Consider the following 24,475-nt stretch of genomic DNA (forward strand, 5'->3'; position numbering starts at 1 on the left):
ATCTTTTATATTGTTTCCTGGCTGTTACTCGGTTGTTATTGTTGTTTTTTAAGTCATTTTGTTTCTATCTGCAGTTTGTTAGTTTTCTTTCTTATGTCTTTAAGTGCTTAAATAATTTCTTCTGCCTTGTCTGGTCTTCTAATTATCTAGTAAATTTTTCAGTGGAGCTACTGTCACTTCAATTCTTAGAAGTTTTATTTGTTTGTTTTTATATCTTCCATCTCTCTATTCAGTGTTTTCCATTAAATACTGCAATGTGATTATAATGAATTTCCAATGTTTTCTCTACTAATTCTTTTCTTTTCTCCTTTTTTTTTCTTCATGTAGTTATGCATCACATATTTTCTGCTTCTTTGAATAGCTGTTAGTGTCTCATTGGATGCTGATTAACGTGGATTTTTCTTTCTGGATTTTGTTGTCTTGTTTTTTGTTTGTTTTTGGTTTACTTGTTTGTTTGTTTGTTTCATGGTTTTTGACTTTGTTCTGTTGAACATGTAAGTTCTCACAGTTTGATTTGATCTTTTGAGGCTTATTTTTAAGTTCTGTTTGTGTAAGTCTCAAGAGGAGGGCTATATTTTAATCTTACTGAGACACAGTCCTATGGTAGTTTTTACTAAAGGTGTCTAAGTGATCATCAAGAAATCTCCATTTTGACTAATGAGAATGAGAATAATTTTCAATCTTGTGTGAACTTTGAAAACAATTCCATTCACAGTATATATCATGTTGTATGATTTTATATATTTCTATCCTTTACAAATGCATGTTTATAATCAGGAGCTTTAAGGAAATTTTTAAGAAATCATTCCCTCATACCAAGAACTGGGCCTAAAACTTTCTCCTGGCTCAGAGGTTTTGACTTCTTAATGTTCAGATTTCTCCACTCACTTTGTCTTGGCCTAGGATTCCCCCTCCCTGCTCCACAGCCTAAAATTGCCCCCAGGCAGAAGTAAAGGATGATGGCAGGTTTTCTCTCATTTGTTTCCTTTTTCTCAGGGATCAAAGTACTGCACTATCCATATTTCAAATTCTAGAAATAGTTGTTTCATATGTTTTGTTCACATTTTTAGGTGTTTTTTTTTTTTTTTTTAAGATGAGAAGTTAAATACCATTCCTGTAACTCTACTGACCCTCTAGCATTTTAACAGTCATTTATTACAGAGGACAGGAGGAATAGCAATCATGATGACATAAAGTGGAGAAATTATATTGTTGCAACTAGTATGTGTCAAACTCCTTCTTTTGTCATTGCTAAACTATCACATTCACATTGCAAAACAGAAAGATAATTGCTCAAATACACTTATTGATTTACTGGTATCTTCTACTTACATGTATACTAACAGAAAGAAAAAACTTCAAGGATCTTTGTGTTTGGATAGGTGATCAGTTTTACTTTCATGTGACTCTGGGAGGAGAAACCAACCATCGTAGTTAATAAATAAGATGGAAGAGACATTTAATGGATATTGCCAATTGTCTGACAATGACTAAGCCAAATAATAAAGTAATTTTATTTTCTGCTTTAGTAGTTTATTGCATCTACAGATATTAGATTTAATTTAATTTAAAAAATTTTATGATATCCAGCTCCATGGTGCTTATATTAAAAAAAATTTCTTTATACCTTTTCCAACAGACCTAACATGTTTTGTAAGATAAACGAATGTGAAAAGCTTCCATCTTATACACAAATATAAAGGTTACATTAGCCAACATATTATAGTGCTTTTATTTATTGTAAGAGATCACATTATAAATTTATTGGATAACTGTATACCCACACAGGGTTTAAGATTCATGTCCTTGGAGTGTTTTTAAAGTATTTTGATCTTTATATCTTACATGAACTTTGGGATTATTGCCAGATACTTTTATGTAAGATTCACTTATATCAGCGTTTAGCAAATAAAAATGGCTCACAAGCCAAATACTGCCCACTTTCTGTCTTTATAAATAACGTCTTACTAGAATATAATCATTCACATTTGTTAATGTGTCTTTGGATGGTTTCATGATACAACAGTGCAGAGGAGGAGTGTGGTGGAGACTGTCTGGCCTACAAAGCCCCAACTGTGTGTGGTGGTAGAAAGAAAAGATTGAGAATAGAAAAGAAATAGTGGGGAATGAACAATCTGAAATATTCTTTTGGTTCCCATTGAACGAGATCAAAGAGAAAGCATGAAAAGAACTGTTTTCACTTGGGTACTACACATATTAATTATTGATACTCTGCCTCACTTAACATTATCAGTTTAAGGATAGTGGTCAATATCCAGAAGAGAATAGGTTTCATTTAAACTTTGAATAAATCTCAAAAATTCAGTTGAGTTCTTACTTTATTCATACTAAATAGGATTACAACAATTTTAACCAGATTAATATAAAGTCAAGATGAAATAAATAGGGTATGTGAAAATATTGAATTCCAGTACCAACCATTAGTAAGCACTCAATTATGTTTTTTGTATGAATTCGACATGTCGAGATAATCTCTTTTTTTTACAGAGGAAATCAAGATAGAGAGATTAGACAAAAATCTCACAAATTATTTTGGGGTGTACATGTGAATTGATCTCCATGTTTGTATTTCCTCTTCCAACCCAATTTATACTGGAGTTTCTGGATCTCCTTCTAGTTCCTGTTCCCTATTGCCCAGCTTAGGATAGACAAAGAGTTCCTCAATCCCATTCAACCTCCATCCAACTCATAGAATATAAGAGTAAATGACAGAAAGATTAATAGAAGGCAGGGAGCAGGGTTTGGAGAGAGGGAACGGGAAGGAGAAGGATCTGAATTAGAAGAATATATATTCCATGCTTGTATATGTCAAAAAATTTCTGTCATGTAGAAATAAAAAGAACCAATAAAAAATAAAAGAATAAATGTATTTGACTTGAAATACACTCACAAGTTTTAGGGTTTGTTGTTGTTGTTGTTGTTATTAATTTTTCCTTTCTTGCATCTTGCATCAGATTTGGGCAAATTCTTACCATTGTGTTTATTTTTGTTGTTTAGGTACTAGACAATAAAATGGATTAGAAAGACACCACCTGTGTTGCCCATATCTCATATAATGATTTATATCCTAATTGAGTTAAAAGTTTCAGTGGACTTTAGCTGCAATATAAATATGTGTGTGTGTGTCTGTGTGTCTGTGTGTGTGTGTGTGTACTTCTATTTGGGTATATGTATTATTAAAAACGATGTTTAAATTTTGCTTTACTCTCCTTGATATGCATATAGTTTGATGCTGCTCCAGATTCATCAACCTCAATGATATTTCTCAGGTGACCTTGAGTTCTCGTGAGATTAAAATGGGATTTGGAGAGAGCCTCGTGGAGTAGGTGGTTTGTGCGGGAGACAGAAGAACGTGTTTGCCCCTGGACCTGTGTGGAGGCGGTGTGAGAGCGGGAATAAAGAATTGATGTTTGAACCTACAAAGCTGTGAGTGCCTCGTGATTCTGGTGCCAAGCCGAGAACTCAATGGGAACAAGCAGCAGGAACACCCTAATCCCAGCAATAATCTTCAACTTCCAACTTCCTTAAAACCCATTATCTTAAACTGGCAACGCCTTAAACTCAAGGAGCCGGTTACTTCCTCAAACCTGATCAGCTCTAAACCCGAATCCGCCTTGGTCCTTGAGCAAGGTCACCTTATTAAAGCATGCATGCAATGTTCCATCAAATGTCCTCTAAGCAGCATGGGGTACGCTTGGCAAGGAAATTTCGATGCGTCATTCCTACTTGGTAATGGCCCTCAGCACCCCATAACATGATGCTGAGGATAGATGGAATACTCAGAGGTCATTCTGCAAGACAGTGCTTCTCAGACTTGAAGGTGCATGCAAATCACCTGCAGTTCCCCTGAGATCTCAAGTCATGCCAATGCTGTTGGTCCAGGGACCATGCTTTAGTGTCAAGTCCAGGCTACCCCACCTAACAGGCACAGCCACACATATTAGTAGATTAAAAATCTTTTTAATTTTATTTTATTTTAAATTTTTGAAGTAGTGTAATGTAAGCAAAGGCTTCGCACATGCTAGGTCAGTTCTGTACCACTGAGCTGCACTCCCCGATCTTATTTTATTTTTGATTGACATATATTAATTATACATATTAGTGGGCTCAGTGTGATACTTCAGCACATATAAGGTGTGTGATGATGAAATCACACTAATTAATATTTCCCCCTCTTCTTCATTTTTTAAATATTAGGAGCCATCAAGCTCCTCCTTTGCAGATTTTCAGAAAATACATAATGTGTTATTGTAAACAACAATCCTCCCACTGTGCTCGTTCCTTTTTACTGAGTTTCCACAAATATTCATTATCCAAACTCGTATCCATCGTCTATATCATCCTGCTTACTTATCATTATTTTGCATTCAAGTCAATTTGTTTTCCTTTCATACACAAAACTACCATGTACATTTTTCCTTCTGTATTTGACCTACATCATTTAACATAATGTCCTCCAGTGCCATCTCTCTTGCTACAAATAACATGATCTCATTCTTCTTTAGGGCTTAACAATATTCTATTGTGTATGCATACCACATTTTCTTTATTCATTCATCGACTTATGGGAATCTAGTTTGATTCCATATCTTAGCTACAGTGAATAATGCCATAGTAAACATAAAAGTGCAAGTGTTTTTTTTGTTGTTGTTGTTTGTTTGTTTGTTTGTTTGTTTTTTTGGTATACTAATATGCTTATCTCTATCCAGAGGTGGGATAGCTGGATAATACAGTTGATCCAGTTTTAGGGGTTTTTTGGGGGGGCATAAGTGTATGTGTGATACTTCCATACTGTTCTCTTTGGGGCCATTTGCTTTTATCTCTGCTGTATTATTTCCTCTGAGAAGTGTCTTTCCAGATCATGTGCTCAAAAAAAAAAAAAAAAAAAGATATTTTAGTCATTGTATCCTTAGAATCTCTAATGCCTCCAATGCCTGGGGCTCACCGTCGACAGTGAGTTGTTTGTCAAATGAATGATATTTTTCTCTCTTGAATCATTCCTGCACTTCAATCTCCTGTGGGGGGAAAAATATTGGTGAACAAAGGACTTTAAAAATTATGTCTCTCAAGCAAACGCTTTAAAATCTTTACAGAAGTTCAAAAACATTTTAAAGCATTTTAATGTATTTTGTTCCTTCTGTACGGGATGCCAAAGGCATGCCGTTGCCTGCCGCTGCTTGCTCACAGTGGAGGCAACTCAAACCCTCCTGGATAGAGGGTGCTGGGAGAGGAAAGCAAGCATGAGGTGGAGATGTTATTTCAAAGCCAGGCTGCAGTTCTTCTTGTCACACATCTTTTGAAGTAGCCAGGCAGCTCAATTCTAACTCTCTACTTGCTATAGTAGTAGTAAAGGAAGAATGTCCCAACAGTTTGTGGGTGAATAGACTCTGCAAGACCCAAAGAAGCCACACTGTTCTCCACTCAAATCAGTTTGGTCTGAATCACTTTGTGCCTAAAAGAAGCTGTCTTAATATTGATTAAAGATAGCACATCGATACTTATCAAAGTTTGGAGGCTTGATGGTCCCTCTAAACTCATTTAGATTCCTATTGTTGAACATTTACCTATGTAAAACAGTCGACAGTGAACTACAAAGCACCTAGTGATTTGCACATGTAGAATTCTAGTGAGAACAAAAATATATTGAAGGAGAAAATTCCAGTGTTTGGCAGCTTTATGCATGTTTTTAGTTTTAAAAACTCTTCTTCTTCTGAAATGTGGGGCAAAAATTTTAAAAAACCACACAGAATGAAGTATGCAGATGAAGCTTGGGAAACTTTAAAACGTAAGTGGGGTAAAGATTAATATGGCATCCGTAAAATGGATTTCTAGGCAAGAGAGTTATCTTTTGTTCAGAAAAGTTGATTCTCCTAATTTGTAAGTATTTACTGCAAGAAAATTCATAATACATCTATTACGAAATAAAAATATAAATCCATTTATTTACAAATAAAAGATGTAAATACATTTATTTATAAATAAAAGATGATAAAAATATGGATTTTAGGAATATATCAGACATCAGCCATAATCCACCAAGTAATATGAATTTTAGGAATATATCAGGCTTTAACCATAATCCACCAAGTAAATGTTACTTTTGCATATTTCTTTGTAGTCCATGTCTTTGTTAGCAACAATAATTGAATACATATATACTATATATTTCTTCTGAAATTAATTCAGTCTGAATTTATATCTGAAACTATTTTAATGATAAGAAACTTTTTCCACAGTGTTTTTTAGGTTATTAAAATGTTGGCTGCATTTTTCAAAATTCCATTGACAAAGGAGACACCCTTACCATTCTATACTGACATCAGCAGGAGATCACACAGCCATCACAGATTTTGACTTATCAGTGATCGGGGAACATAAGTGAGTGTGTTTCTTAAGGCCATCTCATGGATAGGTGTGGCTGGCATTCCCTGGCATGGGTTTCCTAGTAGATGGCATGCCAAGATCTTAAGGCTAAAAGTAATTATGCTCAATGTAAGTTAGTTTTTCTTTGCCAGTTAAAATTGTCTTTTCAAAGAAGGATTTGAATCTACACACATATAAACTATTTCAAGAACAGAGGTACAAGAAGTACAAGCTAAATGATTTATTCAACTTTCAAACACAAAGTGAAAGTAAAAATATATATTGAATGAGAGTAAGAGAAAATATGGTGGAGCTTTGGCGTTTCCTAGGTAAGAAAATTTACCTTTTTTACATTGAAAATAGATGGGCCACAGAGTGGTTAATGAATGTGCATTTTCCTCTGTTATGTTTGCCTTTTCTTCTATATTCTTCATTATATACTAAGGAAAAACGTATCTGTTATTGTATTGTAGTCATGTATTGAACTAAATCTTTTGTATAAAATTACTTAACTTAGCCAAGTGATGTTTTCTGAAGTTGATCCGATTTTCAGTTAAAACATCCTTTAGTAGCAATTAAATTAGTTGGCAATTAAAGTATGTGAAATTAGGTGAGTGTGAAAATATGCATAATAAAACATCGAAACCCTCTTATTTTAATTTAGCATTATTTTGATGGCACTAAATTTCTTGATGAGGACGTCATAATCCTCTGAAGAGCTTTGGTTTAAGCCAATGAAGATTTAGTAACAACTCCTTGTTACTAAAGTTTTATTCCTCTGCATTCCAATTATTTTGTCTGACTCTATGGATAAAGTTTTAAAACAATTATAACTGAAATGCCATTTTCCATATGTGCTAATCCAGCAATGGTTCTCTCTCTGAGTCCTTACAATTTGTGTAAGTTATATTTATTGTGCCATTAATATGACACAATTATTGCTCTAATTAGATACAGATGCAACTGACAACTATGTATATGAGTTTTCATCTAGATTTAATATGTCCCCAAATTATGTGCTCTTCCCCCTCCCCCCCACAACAAAGAAAACCTGTAATCTTCTTTGTGAGGAAATTCTTATGTTTGTTAGGAAATATTATGGTCTATTTAAGATTCTCTACAGCAACAGGAGGAAAAGGAAAGACAGAGACCGACTGGACTCAGGGGTTGATGTCTTCTCTTTGAGGCCACCAAACTCTCCTCCCTTCTGTGTGTTCACACCCTCGAGACATTTACAGGCAGTTTTTATTTTCCCACTTAGTCATCGCTCAGCCAGGCCGTACATACTCTTTCAATCTTTTTTCACACAGTAAGGCAATCCTTTCGTTCTTATTTTCTATGAACTCCCTCCAACACTTTCATATATTTTTAAAATAGCATCTAGTGATGACAATATGTCTATTGTTTTCTATTTTAGAATGTTTTCATGGAGCCAAAGTAGCATACTGAATTCTTCAGATAGAGTTTGTTTCAGAGAGGACATGTAAAGAATAGCATAATTATTACAAATTATCACTTACCCAAGCGAAAAAGGAGGGATATGGGGAATTTCAATTTCACTTACTATTCTATCTTTGTGAGTTACGTAGATAGGTGATTTAGAAAGTCATCGTTATCTTACTTTTTTTTTCTTTAAATGTGTGTGGAGATGGCTACTAGGATATCTAATAATACCTTCAAATGTACCTTGGTAAATCTGGTTTGCATCCATTTTAATAGGTAAAAGTCTAAAGTTTCTAAATTATGCTTTGGCATCCATTCATCTTTGCCTCCTCACATTTTGTACCAACTTGATAATGTCATGAGTCCACAGTGAACTTCATGCCCTCGACTTTGATCAGTCAAGAGAACTTCAAATCCTTTATCTTGCATTGTTTTTGTTCAAGCAAGAGAATTTTTGTTTCATCATAGATTTTAGAGTCAAATACATTTTTAAAAAATAGGAAACACAAGTTTCTGTACTTTCTGCCTCCTTCCTTCTCCAAAGAATCCAAGTTTTTCAATAGTGTACATGCAACCTCCATCTCTATTACCATTTCAAAATATGGGCTAAAGAGCTGTTGGTCCAGTTTTCATGGATGGGCTTGTTAATCATCCTCTGTAATTTAGGACAAAGAGAGATGAGGGAAGATAACAAGGAGGCAGGAATAGAATCTTTTATGTGAACAAGTCAGTTGGGTAGGAGGTGGGGGCTTTCCTCTTCCTATAAGAAATAACATCCAGATATAAAAGACAGTGGCTCTGTAAGCACTGTGACTGAAGATGTATAAACTATTATTATCATCATTGCCCATGCCTATTTTTTTTTTTTTTTTTGGAAAGAGGGCAGAACCAAAGAGCTTAAATGACTCGTCAAAATCTCTGTTGTTGAAAACAATTGCCACACACCTTTGACACAGGCATAGACTCATTAGAGACCTTATCTCACTAATACACTGTTGTGCAAAGGTATTAAATTATCAGAAAGAGATGAGAGCTGCATTGCTAATCAAAGAAGTTAAAATCAAAATAAAGACAAATAGGCAAAATAGGATTAAATAGCAAAAGAAGAAGAAATAGTCTGAAAAAAATATAATGCAAAACATTAAGAAGGAAGAAGGAATATGTGGCTAGTTTCTGTTTCCTTATGTGTAGTGTTGTGGTAGGGAAGAGTTACCTAATAACAGTCTCCTGCAAATTCATTTATGTAAATTTTTAATACAAAAAAAATAAGAAATTCAATGTACTTTCTGAAGTTTCCAGTTTCCTTCCAAATGTTTTGGTTCCATAGACATAGTGACTATCATAATTTTTCTATGACAAATATTTTTAAAAATCAACATCTAAAGATATTTTATATAGCAAAAGCCCATTCTTTCAGTAAACAAAGGAATAACAATTATTTTTTAGAATGTCAGCCTAATTACTTTGGGTATTCTTTCACTATTCAACTTAAACTTAACATATGATGCATACAAAATTAATTATTGAAGCTGTTAACCTTTCTCTGACTTTCAGTTTTCTAAATCATTTTTTAAAAGCAGATTAGTTAAGAAAAGAACTATGTTGTTCAGGGAAGAACATCCCTGCTGCAATTCTTTTGTTTTCCCTTTTTAGTCTTTTATTTTTTCTTTCCATCCCTCCCTCTTCCTATCATTTCTTCTGTTCGTCCTTCCTTCCTTCCTTCCTTCCTTCCTTCCTTCCTTCCTTCCTTCCTTCCTCTGACTCTCCTTTTCTTTCTTTACCTTTTTCAATTTCTCCCTATTGAAGAAAGAAAAGCATAATTTCCTAAACTAGTATAAATTGTTTAAAATATTTGATGTGCAATGTACTTAAATCATGAAGTAAAATTTCCAACTGTGGATTCAAATTGAGGGAGGCAAATTCTGCCCAAATTGTCTCACATCCTACTTTATGTTTGTTAAATGATTTTTCCTTGAAAATATCAAAGCACTGTTCATAGTCAATTGCAATCCAATTTGCAACTGTAACTACACATTAAGAAGTGAACTTAGTAATGTTATAGAAAGCAATGTAGTAGCTAGTTTTCAAAAGAACAAGTACATGTAAGGAAATATGAAAACTCAGCAGGATTTGACTTTTTAAACACTACATGAACTAAGTTGTAATCTTTGATGCTGACAATAGTTGAAAGTATTGAATTGTTATTAAGTTGTATTAAACATGGATCCAACAATCATGTCATTTCCTTACTATGTCTTCATGCCGTTCTCCCTTAAAACAGACCTCTGGTGTCACTTTCCTCCAAATACCAAAGCATCATCGCTATTGGAATAGAAATAAACTCCAATCATGGTTCTGAATTAGGAAAACATTTGTATCTTGTTGATGAGAGAATCAGTGGCTTTATTTCCTGCTTGGTCCCCATTCCAAAGTGAACTTCTCTCTCCAGTCTTTTCTTCTACTCTTGGAACCCTGGCTGGAGGTAAGTGTGGATCCTCTGGAGTTATGCAACAGAGAATTGTTTCCCTTTACCTTGGCTCTGAAGTTCTACAGGCTAAGCTCCTGGGAATGTTCTCCATGCCATTTCCTCTCAGGTTGAGGGAACATTTTTCCATGCACTGGAGATAAATAAAGGGGAAGAATTCCAGCCAAATTTCAACAATGCACAGGACAGAAAAGACTGATGAAGACACAGATTTTGAGTTTTTCTTCTTAGTCATTTTGAATCACAGTCACCAATAAGTGTGGCTAAAGTTCCTTGAGCCTGTACAGGTGCCAGTCATGTGGCACCATGCAGGCCTACCTGGTGTTCTAGCAGAAGGTGGGATTCGGAAGAAACCTTATCCTTAAACTTTCCACGTGTAGAATTTGGAATTGTGGTTTGCTCTCCCATGCTCATGGGGCAAATTGAATTCAATGATCTTTAAGTTTTAAAGGTATTAGGTAATACTGTAATGACACTGTCAAACACAGTAAGTGTCAAGGTGATTTTTCAGCTGTCCTCTTTACTCTGGTTTGTAAGAGACTTGAGTATGTAAGTCACTTTTAAGGAAACACTGTCTTGAGCTGGTGATGTGGCTCAGTGGTGGAGCACTATCTTAGCATGTGTGAGGCCCTGGGGGTTTGATTCTCAGCACCACAGATAAATAAATGAATAAAATATAAGTTCATCAACATCTAAAAGTACATTTTTTAAAGAAGAAAGAAAACACTGTCTTTACTATCCAAAGAATCAGATCATATTAGCATTTAGTGTAACTCTGTTGCAACCTGAAAATATATGAAAAATGATTTAAAAAAGGATATTAGTAAAAAAAGAAAACAACTAATGGTTTTGATCTTAATTGTACATGAAGTATTCAACTCTAAAATCTATCATGGAAACATTACTTTCACTTTGGTTCTGCCTCCTTCAGAGGAAAATAATTTCAACACTGCACTTTTTTCTTCAAATATCCCTAACTTTAAACCATACATATTAAAGCACATCATAAACTAACACACATACCAAAAAAAAGTAGAATAAAGTTTTTCTGATTGTTATGGGTGTGTATGTTCTTAACCGCAGTGATTTCTCTTGTTTATAGGTATTAAGAAAGTCAATTTCATAGAATCACAGCCTGGCAAAACATCCTTTAGTTCATGTCTGCTCTCACAAAGATACCTGTCTAATATATACTTAACAATTGGCAGAGAAGGAGACTCCACACCCTTTCTTAGAAATACAATTTATAAGCTCTAATCAGCAAGTTTTATTAGGAGCTTACTAAAGAAAGCACTGAGACTTTCTTTAAAAATGGCAGTTGACTCTCTTTGGGCTGTTTTCAGTAGAAACAATCGACTTACTTAGCTTCATTCCTTTCAAGTATCTGACTATTGTTAAATGTCAACCACTAGCCTTCTTCAGGTTATAGGACCAACATTCTTTTGACTCATTTTATTATCTGTACTTACTTAGGCAATCCAGAAAAGACCAAAACATTGTTATAGTATAATAGTGAAAAAAATGAAAAAGGAAAGTGAAAAGAAGAAATGTGTTTTAAAATTAACTATTCATTGGTAGAAATCAGACTATTGGTGGGTTAATAAGATTTACTCATTCAGCAATCATTACATACAGCAAATCATTACATTCCAGTCTGGTAACTACTAAATTAAGTGTATATAATGTGTTTGCTATAAGAACACAGAAAAGAATTTTGGACTTGAGAATATTTTCACAAAGTAAACAATATTTGAAATTGAATGCTGCCTCTCTACATAAAAGAGTAAGTCTCATAAATACAAAGGTACGAAGTTCTGAAATAGAATAGCTGAAACATGGACATGGATATGGACATTTTGGAAGTTGGTTTAATTGACTAAATGGTTTAATTGAAGCTTAGAGTTGAGGATTAAATGTCTTATAAGGCATTTGGGCTTTTCTGGTTGGCTCAAAAATTTAATGTATTATTTTTTAAAAATCTTTTATCAAACATTTATTAAGTACCTGTTACAAATCCAGGAGTATGATAACCATTGGAAGACAGCAATGAATAAGGCAAAAATCCTTGTCATTAAAGCACTGGTATTTTTGTGAGAGAGAGACTGTAATGGATCAAGAGGACAATCAGTGCAACTATAATTATTATTATTTACTTAGTCTAATTTTAAGTAAAGAGAATTTAAACACTGTAAGGGGAAAGGAAGTTAGGTGGGATGGGAGATTGATGGTGGAAAAATCTTAAAAGAAGGAAAGTTTGAAGTGAAGGTCCATTTACCTACTTGAAAGGTGGTAATGAATCTCATAAGAAATTGAAGAAAAAAAGCATACTATGTGGAGAGAAGAGCAAGTTCAGAGACTTTAAGAGATAAATTTCTTAAGGGATGGGAAACTATCATTAAACTTGAAACAGAGTAAGCCTTGAAGGGTGGGCGGGCACTACCCCCCATCTTTAGAAAACCCTGCCACAGACAACAACAAGAATATATTCTTCTATATTAGAATTTTAAAAAAAAGACTTACATAATGCAGTTGAAATTTGGTTAACTTGTAACACAGAACTCTCTTTCATAATATCTCTGCCTTTCACCTAGAATAAAAGTGAACTATGAAGATTCTTAGAAAGACTAATTTAAATATTGGATATATGTCTATATTTTTAGATCTTAAGTTTCTTTGGGAACTACTGAAAGACCATCTGCTACAAGATCAAGTAGATATTAAAGGACAACAGGATGGGCACAGGGTACCTATTTTGACTTGGGAAAACCAAACTGTCAATGGAATTGTTGATGGGCAAGATTGCAGCAGGAACTCTGATAGGATTAAACAACGGCAGCTTAGGTTCCCGAGGTTCATGTACATTTTCATAGTCAAAATAGACTGGTCCTCTTGTTGTTATTGCTAAGGCATTTATTACTAAGCATAAATGCTAAAATACAGTGTAATATTCAACATGGGGATTGGAAGAGTTGCTTTTGACAGCAACTTAGAGCTCCCAATTGTGCTCCCAATTGGATTCAGCTTCATTTTCTGTTTACACCCATGCTCCTCTGGAGCCTTGACTAGACAAGCAGATGGACTAAAGGGAAATCAGGGGCTGCAAAGAGCAGTCCTAGGAAGCATCCTTCAATTCCCAGGCTCTCTGCAGAATTTCAGTGTCAGCAAAGGCTCTCATTTGCCACCTTCCTAGAACTTTGTTGTACAACAAGGCCACTTTCGTTCTCTATCCTGACATACTCTTTGTTGCTTGGAATATTCATCTGCAGGGGACAATATTTACCACGTTAAATGTCCTGAAACTTGTGTTGCCTTGGATTTTATGACTAACCTTCTCTTCTGTCACCTGACATTTGCCCACGAATTCTGTTCATAACTACAGCCTTAGACAAAGAGTTGACAGATTCTCCCTGCAGCAGCACCCTGTCCTAAATAAAACAAGTGCCTCCTCCCATATGTTTTGTGACGCAGCACACAAGCTGTTTAATTACAACGTCTTATAGGAGAATTTGAAACTTGAGATACAGAGAAAATGCCTCCTTCGCTAGGAGAACAGAATTCCCATGGTTTATTCATAAGCTCAAAGCAGGAAAAGCTGTATCCCTGTTTCCGAGTCCTGTCACATGTAGATAAAGCAAAGGAGCAGCCCCCGACGTGTTAAAAAACCAATTCAAACTGAGTGGGCAAAGCAGCAGCAGTGGCATGTCAACTCTTGTGTGTCAGTGTTTCATGTAAATTTATTTTGAGTTCAGCCAAACTTCCTCCTCTCCTCTCTCTCCAAGGGCAAGCTATAAATCTATTCTTGGCACCTTAATTCTGTATAATGCTGCAAGCGCTTTATCAATAGGATGTAGACAAATCTATATTTGTGTTTTATGAGTAGGTTGAGTTTACATGGTCTTAAGAGAGTTATAGTAACTGATGGTTTGAAATATTGACTTTGGAAATAGCAGAGTTTGGAGAGCCCATGTTCTCACTGGCGAGGAAGCAAAGTGGCAAGTGGCACACACGTCAAAGAGAGGCGGTCTGCTGGCGCCACGCCCTTTGTTTGTCCTGTACTTCCCATGGTCCTTCAGCCTGCAAGCGAGATATTTTATTGATCATTGAAATAGTATTTTGGATAAAATATTATTATATTTTATCTATATTATTAATAATTAATTTCGTTTATTTCCTCTACTTTTTAATGGAGCTCCTGGGAAATTAAAATGCTATGTATACTTTGTATTTGTGTTCTGCATTACATTCTGTTGGACAGCAATAGTCAGATTAGCTGGTCAAGTTCACACAACTTAAAAAAAGTAATAAGGATATTAATTTCACATTCGTGAAAGACTTATGAAGGATCCAGCTCTGCACTCAGCACTTTAATCCTTTCAAAGTCCTTATGAATAGTGTATCATCTCATTTTTCAGATGAAAAAAATACTGATGCTTGCAGAATTTTAAATAATTTTGCACAAGGTGACAGAGTTAGTCTATAGCTACTGACCAGATTTTAACCAAAGAGAGTTAACTACATAAATTTCCTATTGATGGTTTCCAGTCAAAACATGGTCACATTGATCTTGCATGTGTGCATCGTTTTGTTTTAGTATGTGTCTTTTGTTATTTAATTCTATTTTGTATACAGTCAAGTTGACTTTTTGCAGTATAGTTCATGGTATGTGATTACCCTCCCACATCACTTTCCCAAATTCCCTTGAGCTGTCTATAGACAACCTCTCTCTCTCCCACTTCATTCTAGCCCCCAACGATTCATTCCTTGGAGTTCTGCCTTTTCCAGACATCATATGAATGAAATCATACAGTATAAAGCCTTTCAAGTCTGATTTCTTTTAATCTGCTCTTTTTTTAAAATTAATAGGTAGTATTCCATTGTAAGGATGTAGCAAAATTCGCTTATCTAGTCACCAGTTGAAAAACATTAGGGGTCATCTCTAAGTTTCAGTCATTATGAAAAAGATGCTGCAAATATTTGTATGCAGGCTCGGTGTACACTTATTTATCTTAACTAAATACCTCATAGATGGATTTCTAGGTCTCCTGGCAGGTATAGTTTGCCTACATTAAAGAAACTGCCAACTGTTCTCCAAGGAGCTGTGGAATTTTGAATTCTCACCAGCAATGTCTGTGAGTTCTACTTGCGTGCATTCTTATCAGCTTTTGGTATCATAAAGTGTTTTGTTATCATTGTTGTTGCTTTGGTTTGGCTTCATTTTCGTATACAGTAATATCTCATTGTGGTTTTAATTTGCAAAACCCTAGTAACTACAAATGTTGAGCACCATTTTATGTGCTTATTTCCTAATCATATATGTTCTTTGATGAAGGGTCTCTTCATATCTTTTGCTTACTCTTTATTCAGTTGTTAGTTATTATTTTTAGTTATTTATCTATTCTATTTTCCATATACATTTTTAAATGTCAATACCTACAAAAATGTGCATTGGTATTTTGATTGTGATGGCACTAAATCTATAGAAAATTTGGGGGAAAATGATATATTAAAAACATTAAACCAAAAAAATTAAACCATCCAATCCATAAATGCACTATATCACAAATTATTATAAGTTTTTTTCTTTTCTCAGTGTTTATTAATTTTTAGCATGTAGATTCTATACATATTTTGATAGGTTTATATATTAATATTTTATTTTTTACACTATGAAAGTGGCAAAGTTTTTAATTTTTTATTTCCAATTTTTCATTGCTTGCATGCAGAAATATATTGATTTTTGTATATTGAACTTGTATAATGAGATGTCCCTCATTTATTAGTTCCAAAACTTTTTTGGAGTTTCTTTTAGATTTTTCTCCATACAGTCATGTCATCTCTAAAGAGAGAAAGTTCTTTTTCTTCTTTTCAATTATATGGTTGGTTTTTCTGCCTCTGACGGTTTTGACTAACTTGCAGTATGATTGTGAACAAGAGTGATAGCCTTCCTTTGTTCTGATCTTAGGAAAATATTAATTCTTTTATCATTAAGTACAGTTAACACTTAATGATAAAAGCATTTTTAGCAGTACAAATTTTTGTAGATGTACTGTATCTGTTTAAAGAATTTTTTAAAAATATTTCTATCTTACAGAAGGATTTTTATGAAGAAAGGAAAATAAACTTTCAAATGTTTTTTCTCTATCTACTAATATGGTTTTCTTCTTTAATCTGTTTATGTGATTAAGTATTGGTTGATTTCAAAATATCACTAGACTCATTTTGCTAATATTTTGAGGATTCCAGAGTGAGGTTCATAATGAATATTAACCAGCTTCATTTTTCTTGTCATATGAAGTTATGGTCTCAAAAATTACTTGGGAAAAGCTCTTTCCTTTTCTATTTTTCAAAAGAGACTTTGAACTTGGTATTGTGTCTTTTTAAAATTTTTGTTAGAAATTTTGTATATAATCTGACAGTCGATTCAAATTGGCATGTTTAGAATATTTCCACTTACTGTATTTGAGATGGTTGCTGTTAGGTCTACAATTTTAATTATTTGTTTTCTGGTTTGTCTCCTCTGATTTTTGTATATGTCTCTCTTTTCCTGACTTCTTTTTCCTGACTTTTAGATTATTCAAATAATCTGTTTAATTTTATATATTGGTTTTTAACTATATTTCTTTCCTTTATTTTTAATGATTAATCTAATAATTAAAGTTAACAAACCTAAAATATTAAAAATTTACTTAGATTTATTTATTATTAGATTTACTTAGATTCACTTTACCACTTAAAGTGAAATATAGAGACCTTACAAAAATTTGAGTCATTTAACATTTGCCCTTTTTTGCTGAAATTATAATACATGTTTCATCTATAAACAAGGAAAAAAACCACAGGACAATGCCAAATTCTTTTTCAATAGTAATACATAATTTTTTTAATTAAGCAAAGAAAGATAGTCTTTATATATAACCAGATTTTTTTTTTTCCCAGTTGCTTTTTCTTTGGGAATAAAGTTCTGAGTTTTCCCCGGGTGTCATTTTCTCTTAACCTGAAAAACTTCTGTGATATATCATTAGAACAGATTTGCTCATGACACATTTTGAGTTTCCCTTAAACTAAGAATGCCTTTATATTACCTTCATTTTCTTTCACTTCATATAGAAACCTTTGACAGATTTTTTCTTTCAGCTGTTTAAAGATGTTCGCTCACTGTCCTTGGCCTCCATGGATTCTGATGAGGAATCTAGCACCAGCAAGATCTGCCCTTTTAACTCAGGATTTGTTAAGAAGAGACACGAATAGAGAAAGGAAACAGATAGGCAAGGAAAGTAGAGTGTATATTGGCTGAGAAGCTCTGAGAGCCCATGAAGAGTTTCAAGAGTATGAGTTGAAAATAAACCAGTCTTCCAATCTAACTACACAGGGGCCCGGTAATAAGAAATGAAGGTATTCCAGGACTGTGGGACAAAAGCATTTCATGCAGAGAGCTGGTATCTCTGTGAAAGTAACAGAGAGTAGAAAACAACTATAAAAGTACTTTTAAAAAACAATTTCTGCTTAATCGTTCAGTACTGAGGACATTTCTAGCCTCATGAGGACTACTGCAGTCTTAAGTCCCCCACACCATTTTCCCATTAATCCCACAAACTTTTACTGGGTGTATACTGCGTGCTGAATACTCTAGTAGATTTATCAGAAGGTGACCCAGTATTTGAGGTGCCCACATCCACAAGAAGCTTGAATCAAGTGGCTGCCTACATAACATGACACTCTCCTCCTGGGTCTAGAAGAGAGAGCTTCAGGAAACAAAAAGTTTATACAGAGGGAGGAGAGCTTGAGAACAAATTGTATACTGTTTACTGGTGCAATTGAAAATTGATTATGTGATGATCAAAAATAGGCCTGGAAAATTATGAACATGATTAAAAACTATTGATGAAGCAAAGATTGTTATAAATGGCAAATAAGCACAATAACAACTCGACCCTGAAGCAAATGATATTCTTGTGGTCATGAGCATGTAAACACTGATTATTGATTTACCTAAAATATTTCCCTAAGTGTAGTAGGAGTAATGGAAATAGGCATTCAATGGCAGAAGTAATCTAAATCCTCATCCACAAAAAAGTCAAAAGATAATATAAAAACTTGTTAGAAATTTTAAATATATTGTTTAGAAATAGGGAGATAAATTCCAGAAATAAGCACTTTAATAGATAAATGACTTACTGTATCTTAGGGATATTACTAAATACAGAGAGAGCAGGATCATTATTTGTAATGATTCATCAAGAACAAATTGATTTTTAAAGTACATATATGTATTACTTTGATTAAAATTAAAATAATATTAAAAATCGTATCTTACTTAGACCTCTTTCATATTTTTTTCTTAAAAGCATCAGTAAGTTTGTAAATTTAAAAATTGTTGAGCAGAGATGCTGGGTGTAATTCATGAACTCCACAGAATATTTCAAGTGGTTTTTCCCCTTTCTACATTCAGTACTCCTTATCAATTCAGTCATTTATAATAAAAACAGGAGCAAGGCTATAAGACTTCAAGAGCCTTTTTATCTGTCAAGCGTTTGACAATTATAAATGAACATCTTAGAAGGAGAGATGACATGCGGATCATAAATATCACAGGTGATCTAACTATGTGTATGTCCTAATACTAGACAGGAGACATTGAGAAGGAAAATGGAAGAGTGACTAGTTCCGTGATTCTCCCTACACAGACTGCAAATCACCTCATATTTTCTAGGGAAATATTTCTGCAGTCGAGGTAACAACTCCACTATCCTCACTGGAACTTCAGCAGAAACACATGGTAATAAAAAACTGTTTAAAATGATAGAAAAAAATAATAAAGCAGATTTCAAAGCAATCCTACAATCCTATTCAAACAAATCCATGAGACTGCTTCCAACCTCAAAAAGAATTAACCTGATCCAATAAGAAAAAAAAAAAGAACTCTACACACAACAAAAAAGTCATCTGTGCCATTTATTGCAGAAGAATTATTTTTTTAAAAAAAGGGAAGCAATTCCATTTCAAAATTAAAGCTTATCACTCAAACTTTAAAGAAAGCAAAAGATTGAAATTCAAATCCTGGCTCCACCTTAAGCAAATTAATTGAGCCTCAGTTCCCATGTTAATAAAGTGGGAAATAAAATAACAGCATTAATGTTTCCTGAGAATTATATGGAATGATGCCTGTATGTCCTGTAGAAACCAACCACAGCAAAGCCTGTTATGTAATGGTTCATTTTTCCGTGTAATCAATACTATATTGAACCATACTATTGCATGCATAGTACAATTTCCACTTAAAATGATAACTGCCACTCAATGGCTTCCTATTTGTACTCAATATTGTTCGCAAAGGTCACTAATCCTCAGGAAACTCTATGCAATTATCACTCATTTGACACAAAGGGAACATAGGCCCACAGAGGGGGAAAAAAAAAAGGAACTTGCTGTAAGTCACAAGGTTGATGTGTGTCGAAGGTGAAATTTAAACCCTGAAATGTTTTTTTTCTGAAACCCAAGTGCTTTACATTATCACATCACCAAGAATGTTGCCTTTCTTTCAGAGTAGCATGATTAAAACTAAGAGGACCACAATCACAACAGATAGATGCCCCTTGGAAATGCAGAGCAGGCTAACTCTGTCTGATATTATTAACATTAAAACAACCATGCTTTCTTGCAGGGGAAATTTTAAATCTGTGTCCATTCAAATTAATTAAAACAGCACAGCACCTGTCTACTTAAAAAGAAAGATCAGGGCCAACACATTCAGCTGTATATGGGAATTACTTATTTGAGCATTAAAATAAAATTTAAAGTCTACTCATATGAGTTTTTAGCAGTGTAATATATTAAATAGGTATCCAGGGCTTCTGACAGCAAAGTAATTTACATACATTATTTTAATAATCCTCATAATTTTTCTGCCGGGAAGGTAAGTAGCAATTATTTCTTAGATTTTTCAGATAGTGAAACAAAAGCAAAGAGGAAGAAATCTTTTATATGTACCTCTCAATAGATCTCAAATTTTAATTTTGGGACCATTTAATGTATTTGAGGATAATTAGAATAAAATGTGTCTCTATTTTAAGTGGGAAAATTGTCATGACTAACTTTAGAGGGGTATTCTGGATTGTAACCAATATTGGAAAGAAGTAAACCAAATTGTGTGCTCTTTCCACAACTAAGGCAAATGTCCAGTGGTACCCTAGCAACTGTTTCACAAAAACTAATGACTACTCATCAAATAAATTACTTCTTATCATCAGCCAGTACCTTTAATGTGACATGAAATGGCAGTGATAAGGACCAGCATATTTAAAAAGCCATAAGCCATTGATTCCTCAACCTCTTCTTATTATAAAATGTAAAGCCAAAATATTCCTTGGGATGTTTGTTTGTGATACCAGCATTGCAGTCCTGGAAAAAAAAAAATCCCTCAAACTATAGGGGGCAAGAAATCAACATGGAACTACCACAGTTTTATTTGAAAACTCATCATATGGTTTTTATGAGTTTTCAAACAAACTAGAAAGATGAAAACAAAATGGAAGGAAGGAAATCTGATCTCCCTCATGAGTCAGTTTCTGTCTGACTGATTGTGCCAAGTTGTGCTTTATTGCATCTGTGGTGAGCAAATGGCAGCTTAGGAACACTAACTCATTGCAGAATTCTCCTATCAGTAGTTTATTTAATAATAAGATTTAAAGTTATTTGTCTCTGAATAGTGAATGTTGTTGCAATTTGATAAACTGTTGTCCTTTTGATAGTCCTACTTTGATGAGATGCAGAAAATTCAATTTTAGAGGAGAAACGCCATAGTCACTTATGTGTGCACTGTATATGAAAGGAAGAATGGGAAATAATGAAACTTGGTACAGAAGATAAATACAGAAGTAACATCAGTTCATCCTTCTGTCCTGCAACTATTTGATAGACACCTACTACGTGTTGGGAACTTTGTAGAAAACCATAAGCAAAGAGAGATGCTTAGAGTCTAGAGGAGGAGCAGATGCACATCAAATACTTATACAAATGAGTGTAAAGTTAGAAATGAGGTAAATATCATGAAGATATATTATGAGAGTATAACAGAATTTGACAACTTAAGTCAGAGAAACTTAAGTCATGGTCCCAATGAAGAACTGAAGACCATGTTGTGATCTAAGGATGAATTAAGTAGATGATTGGAAGAAAAGGCATTTTGAGCAAAGACTATCTACATGATCCCTTTGGGAGTTACCACTGTATATGCAAAAGACAATGAAATTTAGTAGGGAAAATTTATAGTGTACAATCCATTATTATTATTATTATTATTATTATTATTATTATTATTATTATTATTATTATTATAAATGTGAAAGAATCTAGTGAAAAACTCTATTTTCAGCCTAAAGGGCTAACAGAGACTAGAATAAGCCTCCTGCCTTATGTAATGATGAAAGGGACTGAAATACATGAAAGAATGATTTTTCAGCTGTTTTCTGTCAACAGTCAATACAGCACAGGAGCCACATATAAAGGAAATAGACAAGGTAAAGGTTATGACTGCCCCAGCGTGGCACCTGAAAAGAATTTCCAGGTTGCCTACCTACAGGGAGGGCACACCAAAACAGAGCCTGAGTTGAAGTGACACAGTTAAGAAATTGGGGAGGAAGAGTACTGAAAGAAAGAGAGCTACAGAGAAAGGGGAAAGCTAGGCAGAAAGATTATTTGAAACTCCACACAAGCCAGAAGAAACTACTTGAGGCAGAGAAAGAACCACCATGATTGTTGAAAGGTCATATACGTCTAAAGGGATATCCTCATAAACCTAATTATAAAACAAGAAAAAAATGAAATTTTTTTAGCTACAACACCAAAATCGCCATCAATAAAAGAAGATGTCACCCATAGGTCAAAGAAAAAAAAACAAAAGAGGAATTAAAATATTTTGGAATTAAAGAAATGAAAATGAAAAGGTGATCCATTAAAATTTATGGGATGCCAAACTTAGAAATGTTCAATGCTGGACATCTCTAGTAGGAAAGAAAAAGATTCTACTTAAGAAACTAAAAAAATTGAGGAAGTTAAACAGAAAAAGGAGAGCAGAAAAGAGAAGTAATTAAGAACAGAAAGGGGGGACCCCAAAAACTAACAGAAAAAAAAAATGAAACAAAGTCTGTTGTTTGAGAAGATTAAAAAATCGATGAAAGTTTTAGCCAGACTGAACAGTAGAAGTATACAACTTAACAACATCCAGAGTGACAGGAGGGAACATTATGATAGCTATTGCAGGTATAAAAAGGATCATGAGAGTGAGTATAGCAAATAATTTGTGCCAATAAATTCAACAACTCAAATGAAATGAATGAATTGCTCAAAAGACATTACCAACATCTACTAAATGAAATGAATTTTCAAAACTTTCGTACAATGAAAACCCCAGACCAAGATGGCTTCCTAAAGGGATTCTATTGACTATTTATAAATGAAGGCAAATAATATCAAGTCTACCTAATTTTTACAAACACTGAAGAGGGGAGAATAGGGAATATTTCCCAAGGCATTATGGGAGGTAAGTATTATGGTGTCCTAACTGATTTGTGCTGGTATAACATAAGAAGACAGGCTAATGATAAAAGAGAGAAATGTATTCCTCACTGTTCTGGAGGCCAAGAAACCCACAATTAAGGCAGACTCTGGCAGTCTGAATTGTCTAGTGAGCTGCATCCTCTGGAAGAGAGGCGTGCTATATCCTCACATGGTGGAAAGCAGAAGGACAAGGTAAATCAAGTGCTTGGTGAGGCACCTCTGATAAGGGCCTTAATCCTATTTCAAAAGGGAGAAGCCCCCATGTCTTAACCACCCTCTAGGTCCCATCTGTTAATAGCATCACATTAGCGGCATCTGAATTATGGAGGCAACATATTAAAACTATGGCATCCTGAAACCAAATGTTGCAAAAAAATTACAGACCAATATCCCCCATGAATGTAGATGCCAAAATCTTAATATTTTACCAAATCCATTCTAATAATATAAATGGTATTTCTCCCAAAATGCAAGATTAATTTAACATTTAAAAATTCAAATTATGTCATATATCCTACAGCTAATATCAAACAAAATAGTGAAAGGTTAGATTCCCCTCTAAACTTAGGAAAAACAAGAAGATATCCAATTTTAACACTAATGTTGAACATTTTATCAGAGGTTCCAGCCTGTGTCGTCAGCCAGTAGAAAATAATCTAAACTATCATTATTTTCAGAAGACATAATTGTCTATATAAAATATCTTACAGAATATGCTAAAAAAATTTAGAACTAGGAGGCAAGTTTAACAAGTTTATAGGATATTAGGTTTATACATAAAATCAGTTGTATTTCTTATTGTAGTAATGTAAATTAGGAATTGAAAAATGAAAAGAATATTTAAAATAATATTGAAATACAAAATGCTTACAATAAACTTTGAATAAAAATTTGTAATATCTGCACAACAAATACTTGAAAACATTGGTGAGAGACATTAAAAACCTAAATAAATTTGAGAGATATCCTTTAATCTTGGGTGAGAAAGCCCAGTTTTATTACAGTGTTCATTTTTCTTCAATTGATTTGAAGTTTCAAAGCGATTCCAATCAAAATCCCAGCTGATGTTTTTGTAGAATTTGGCAAATTGATACTCAAATTTATATGAAAATAAAAATGCCCTATAATAACAAATTAACTTTGAAAAACAGACAAGTTTTTTTGACTTAAGATACCTAACTTCACAATTTACAATAAAGCTATTTAATAAAGGCAGAATATTATTGGTGTAAAAAGTATAGAGAACAATGTGTCAGAAAAGAATTCAGAAATAATACACAATAGAATTTTACTCATCCTTAAAGAAGAATAAAATTATGGAATTTTCCAGTAAACTGGTGGCATTGCAGAATATCAAGTAAAATAAGCCAATCCCAAAAAAACAAGGGCTAAATGTTTTCTCTAATATGCAGATGCTGACTCACAGTAAGAAGGCAGGACTAGGGAAGAATAGTGGTACTTTGGATTAGACAGAGGGGTGTGAAGGGAGGGGAGGGGTTATGGGGATAGAAAGGAAAGTAGAATGAATCAGACATTAATTCACTATGTGCATATATGATTACATGACCAGTGTGATTCTATGTAATGTATAACCAGAAAATGAGAAGT

The 24,475-nt window shown here is 33.9% G+C and overlaps 1 long non-coding RNA gene across 4 annotated transcripts in view; it reads right to left on the reverse strand.

Annotated features, from left to right (window-relative positions):
- The window catches only part of LOC144365431 (uncharacterized), a 53,237-nt gene that overhangs the window by 16,267 nt on the left and 12,495 nt on the right, over window positions 1-24,475 (reverse strand). For 3 of the 4 annotated variants that reach the window (XR_013423849.1, XR_013423846.1, XR_013423848.1), the window contains one exon: window positions 13,764-14,386. The exons of the other annotated variant lie outside the window; for it this stretch is intronic. This is a non-coding gene — a long non-coding RNA (uncharacterized LOC144365431). Of the gene's footprint in view, window positions 1-13,763; window positions 14,387-24,475 lie in introns of those variants that run through there. 4 annotated transcript variants of the gene reach the window in all.

The sequence above is a fragment of the Ictidomys tridecemlineatus genome, chromosome 7 (assembly GCF_052094955.1).
Source record: "Ictidomys tridecemlineatus isolate mIctTri1 chromosome 7, mIctTri1.hap1, whole genome shotgun sequence".
Taxonomy (NCBI): domain Eukaryota; kingdom Metazoa; phylum Chordata; class Mammalia; order Rodentia; family Sciuridae; genus Ictidomys; species Ictidomys tridecemlineatus.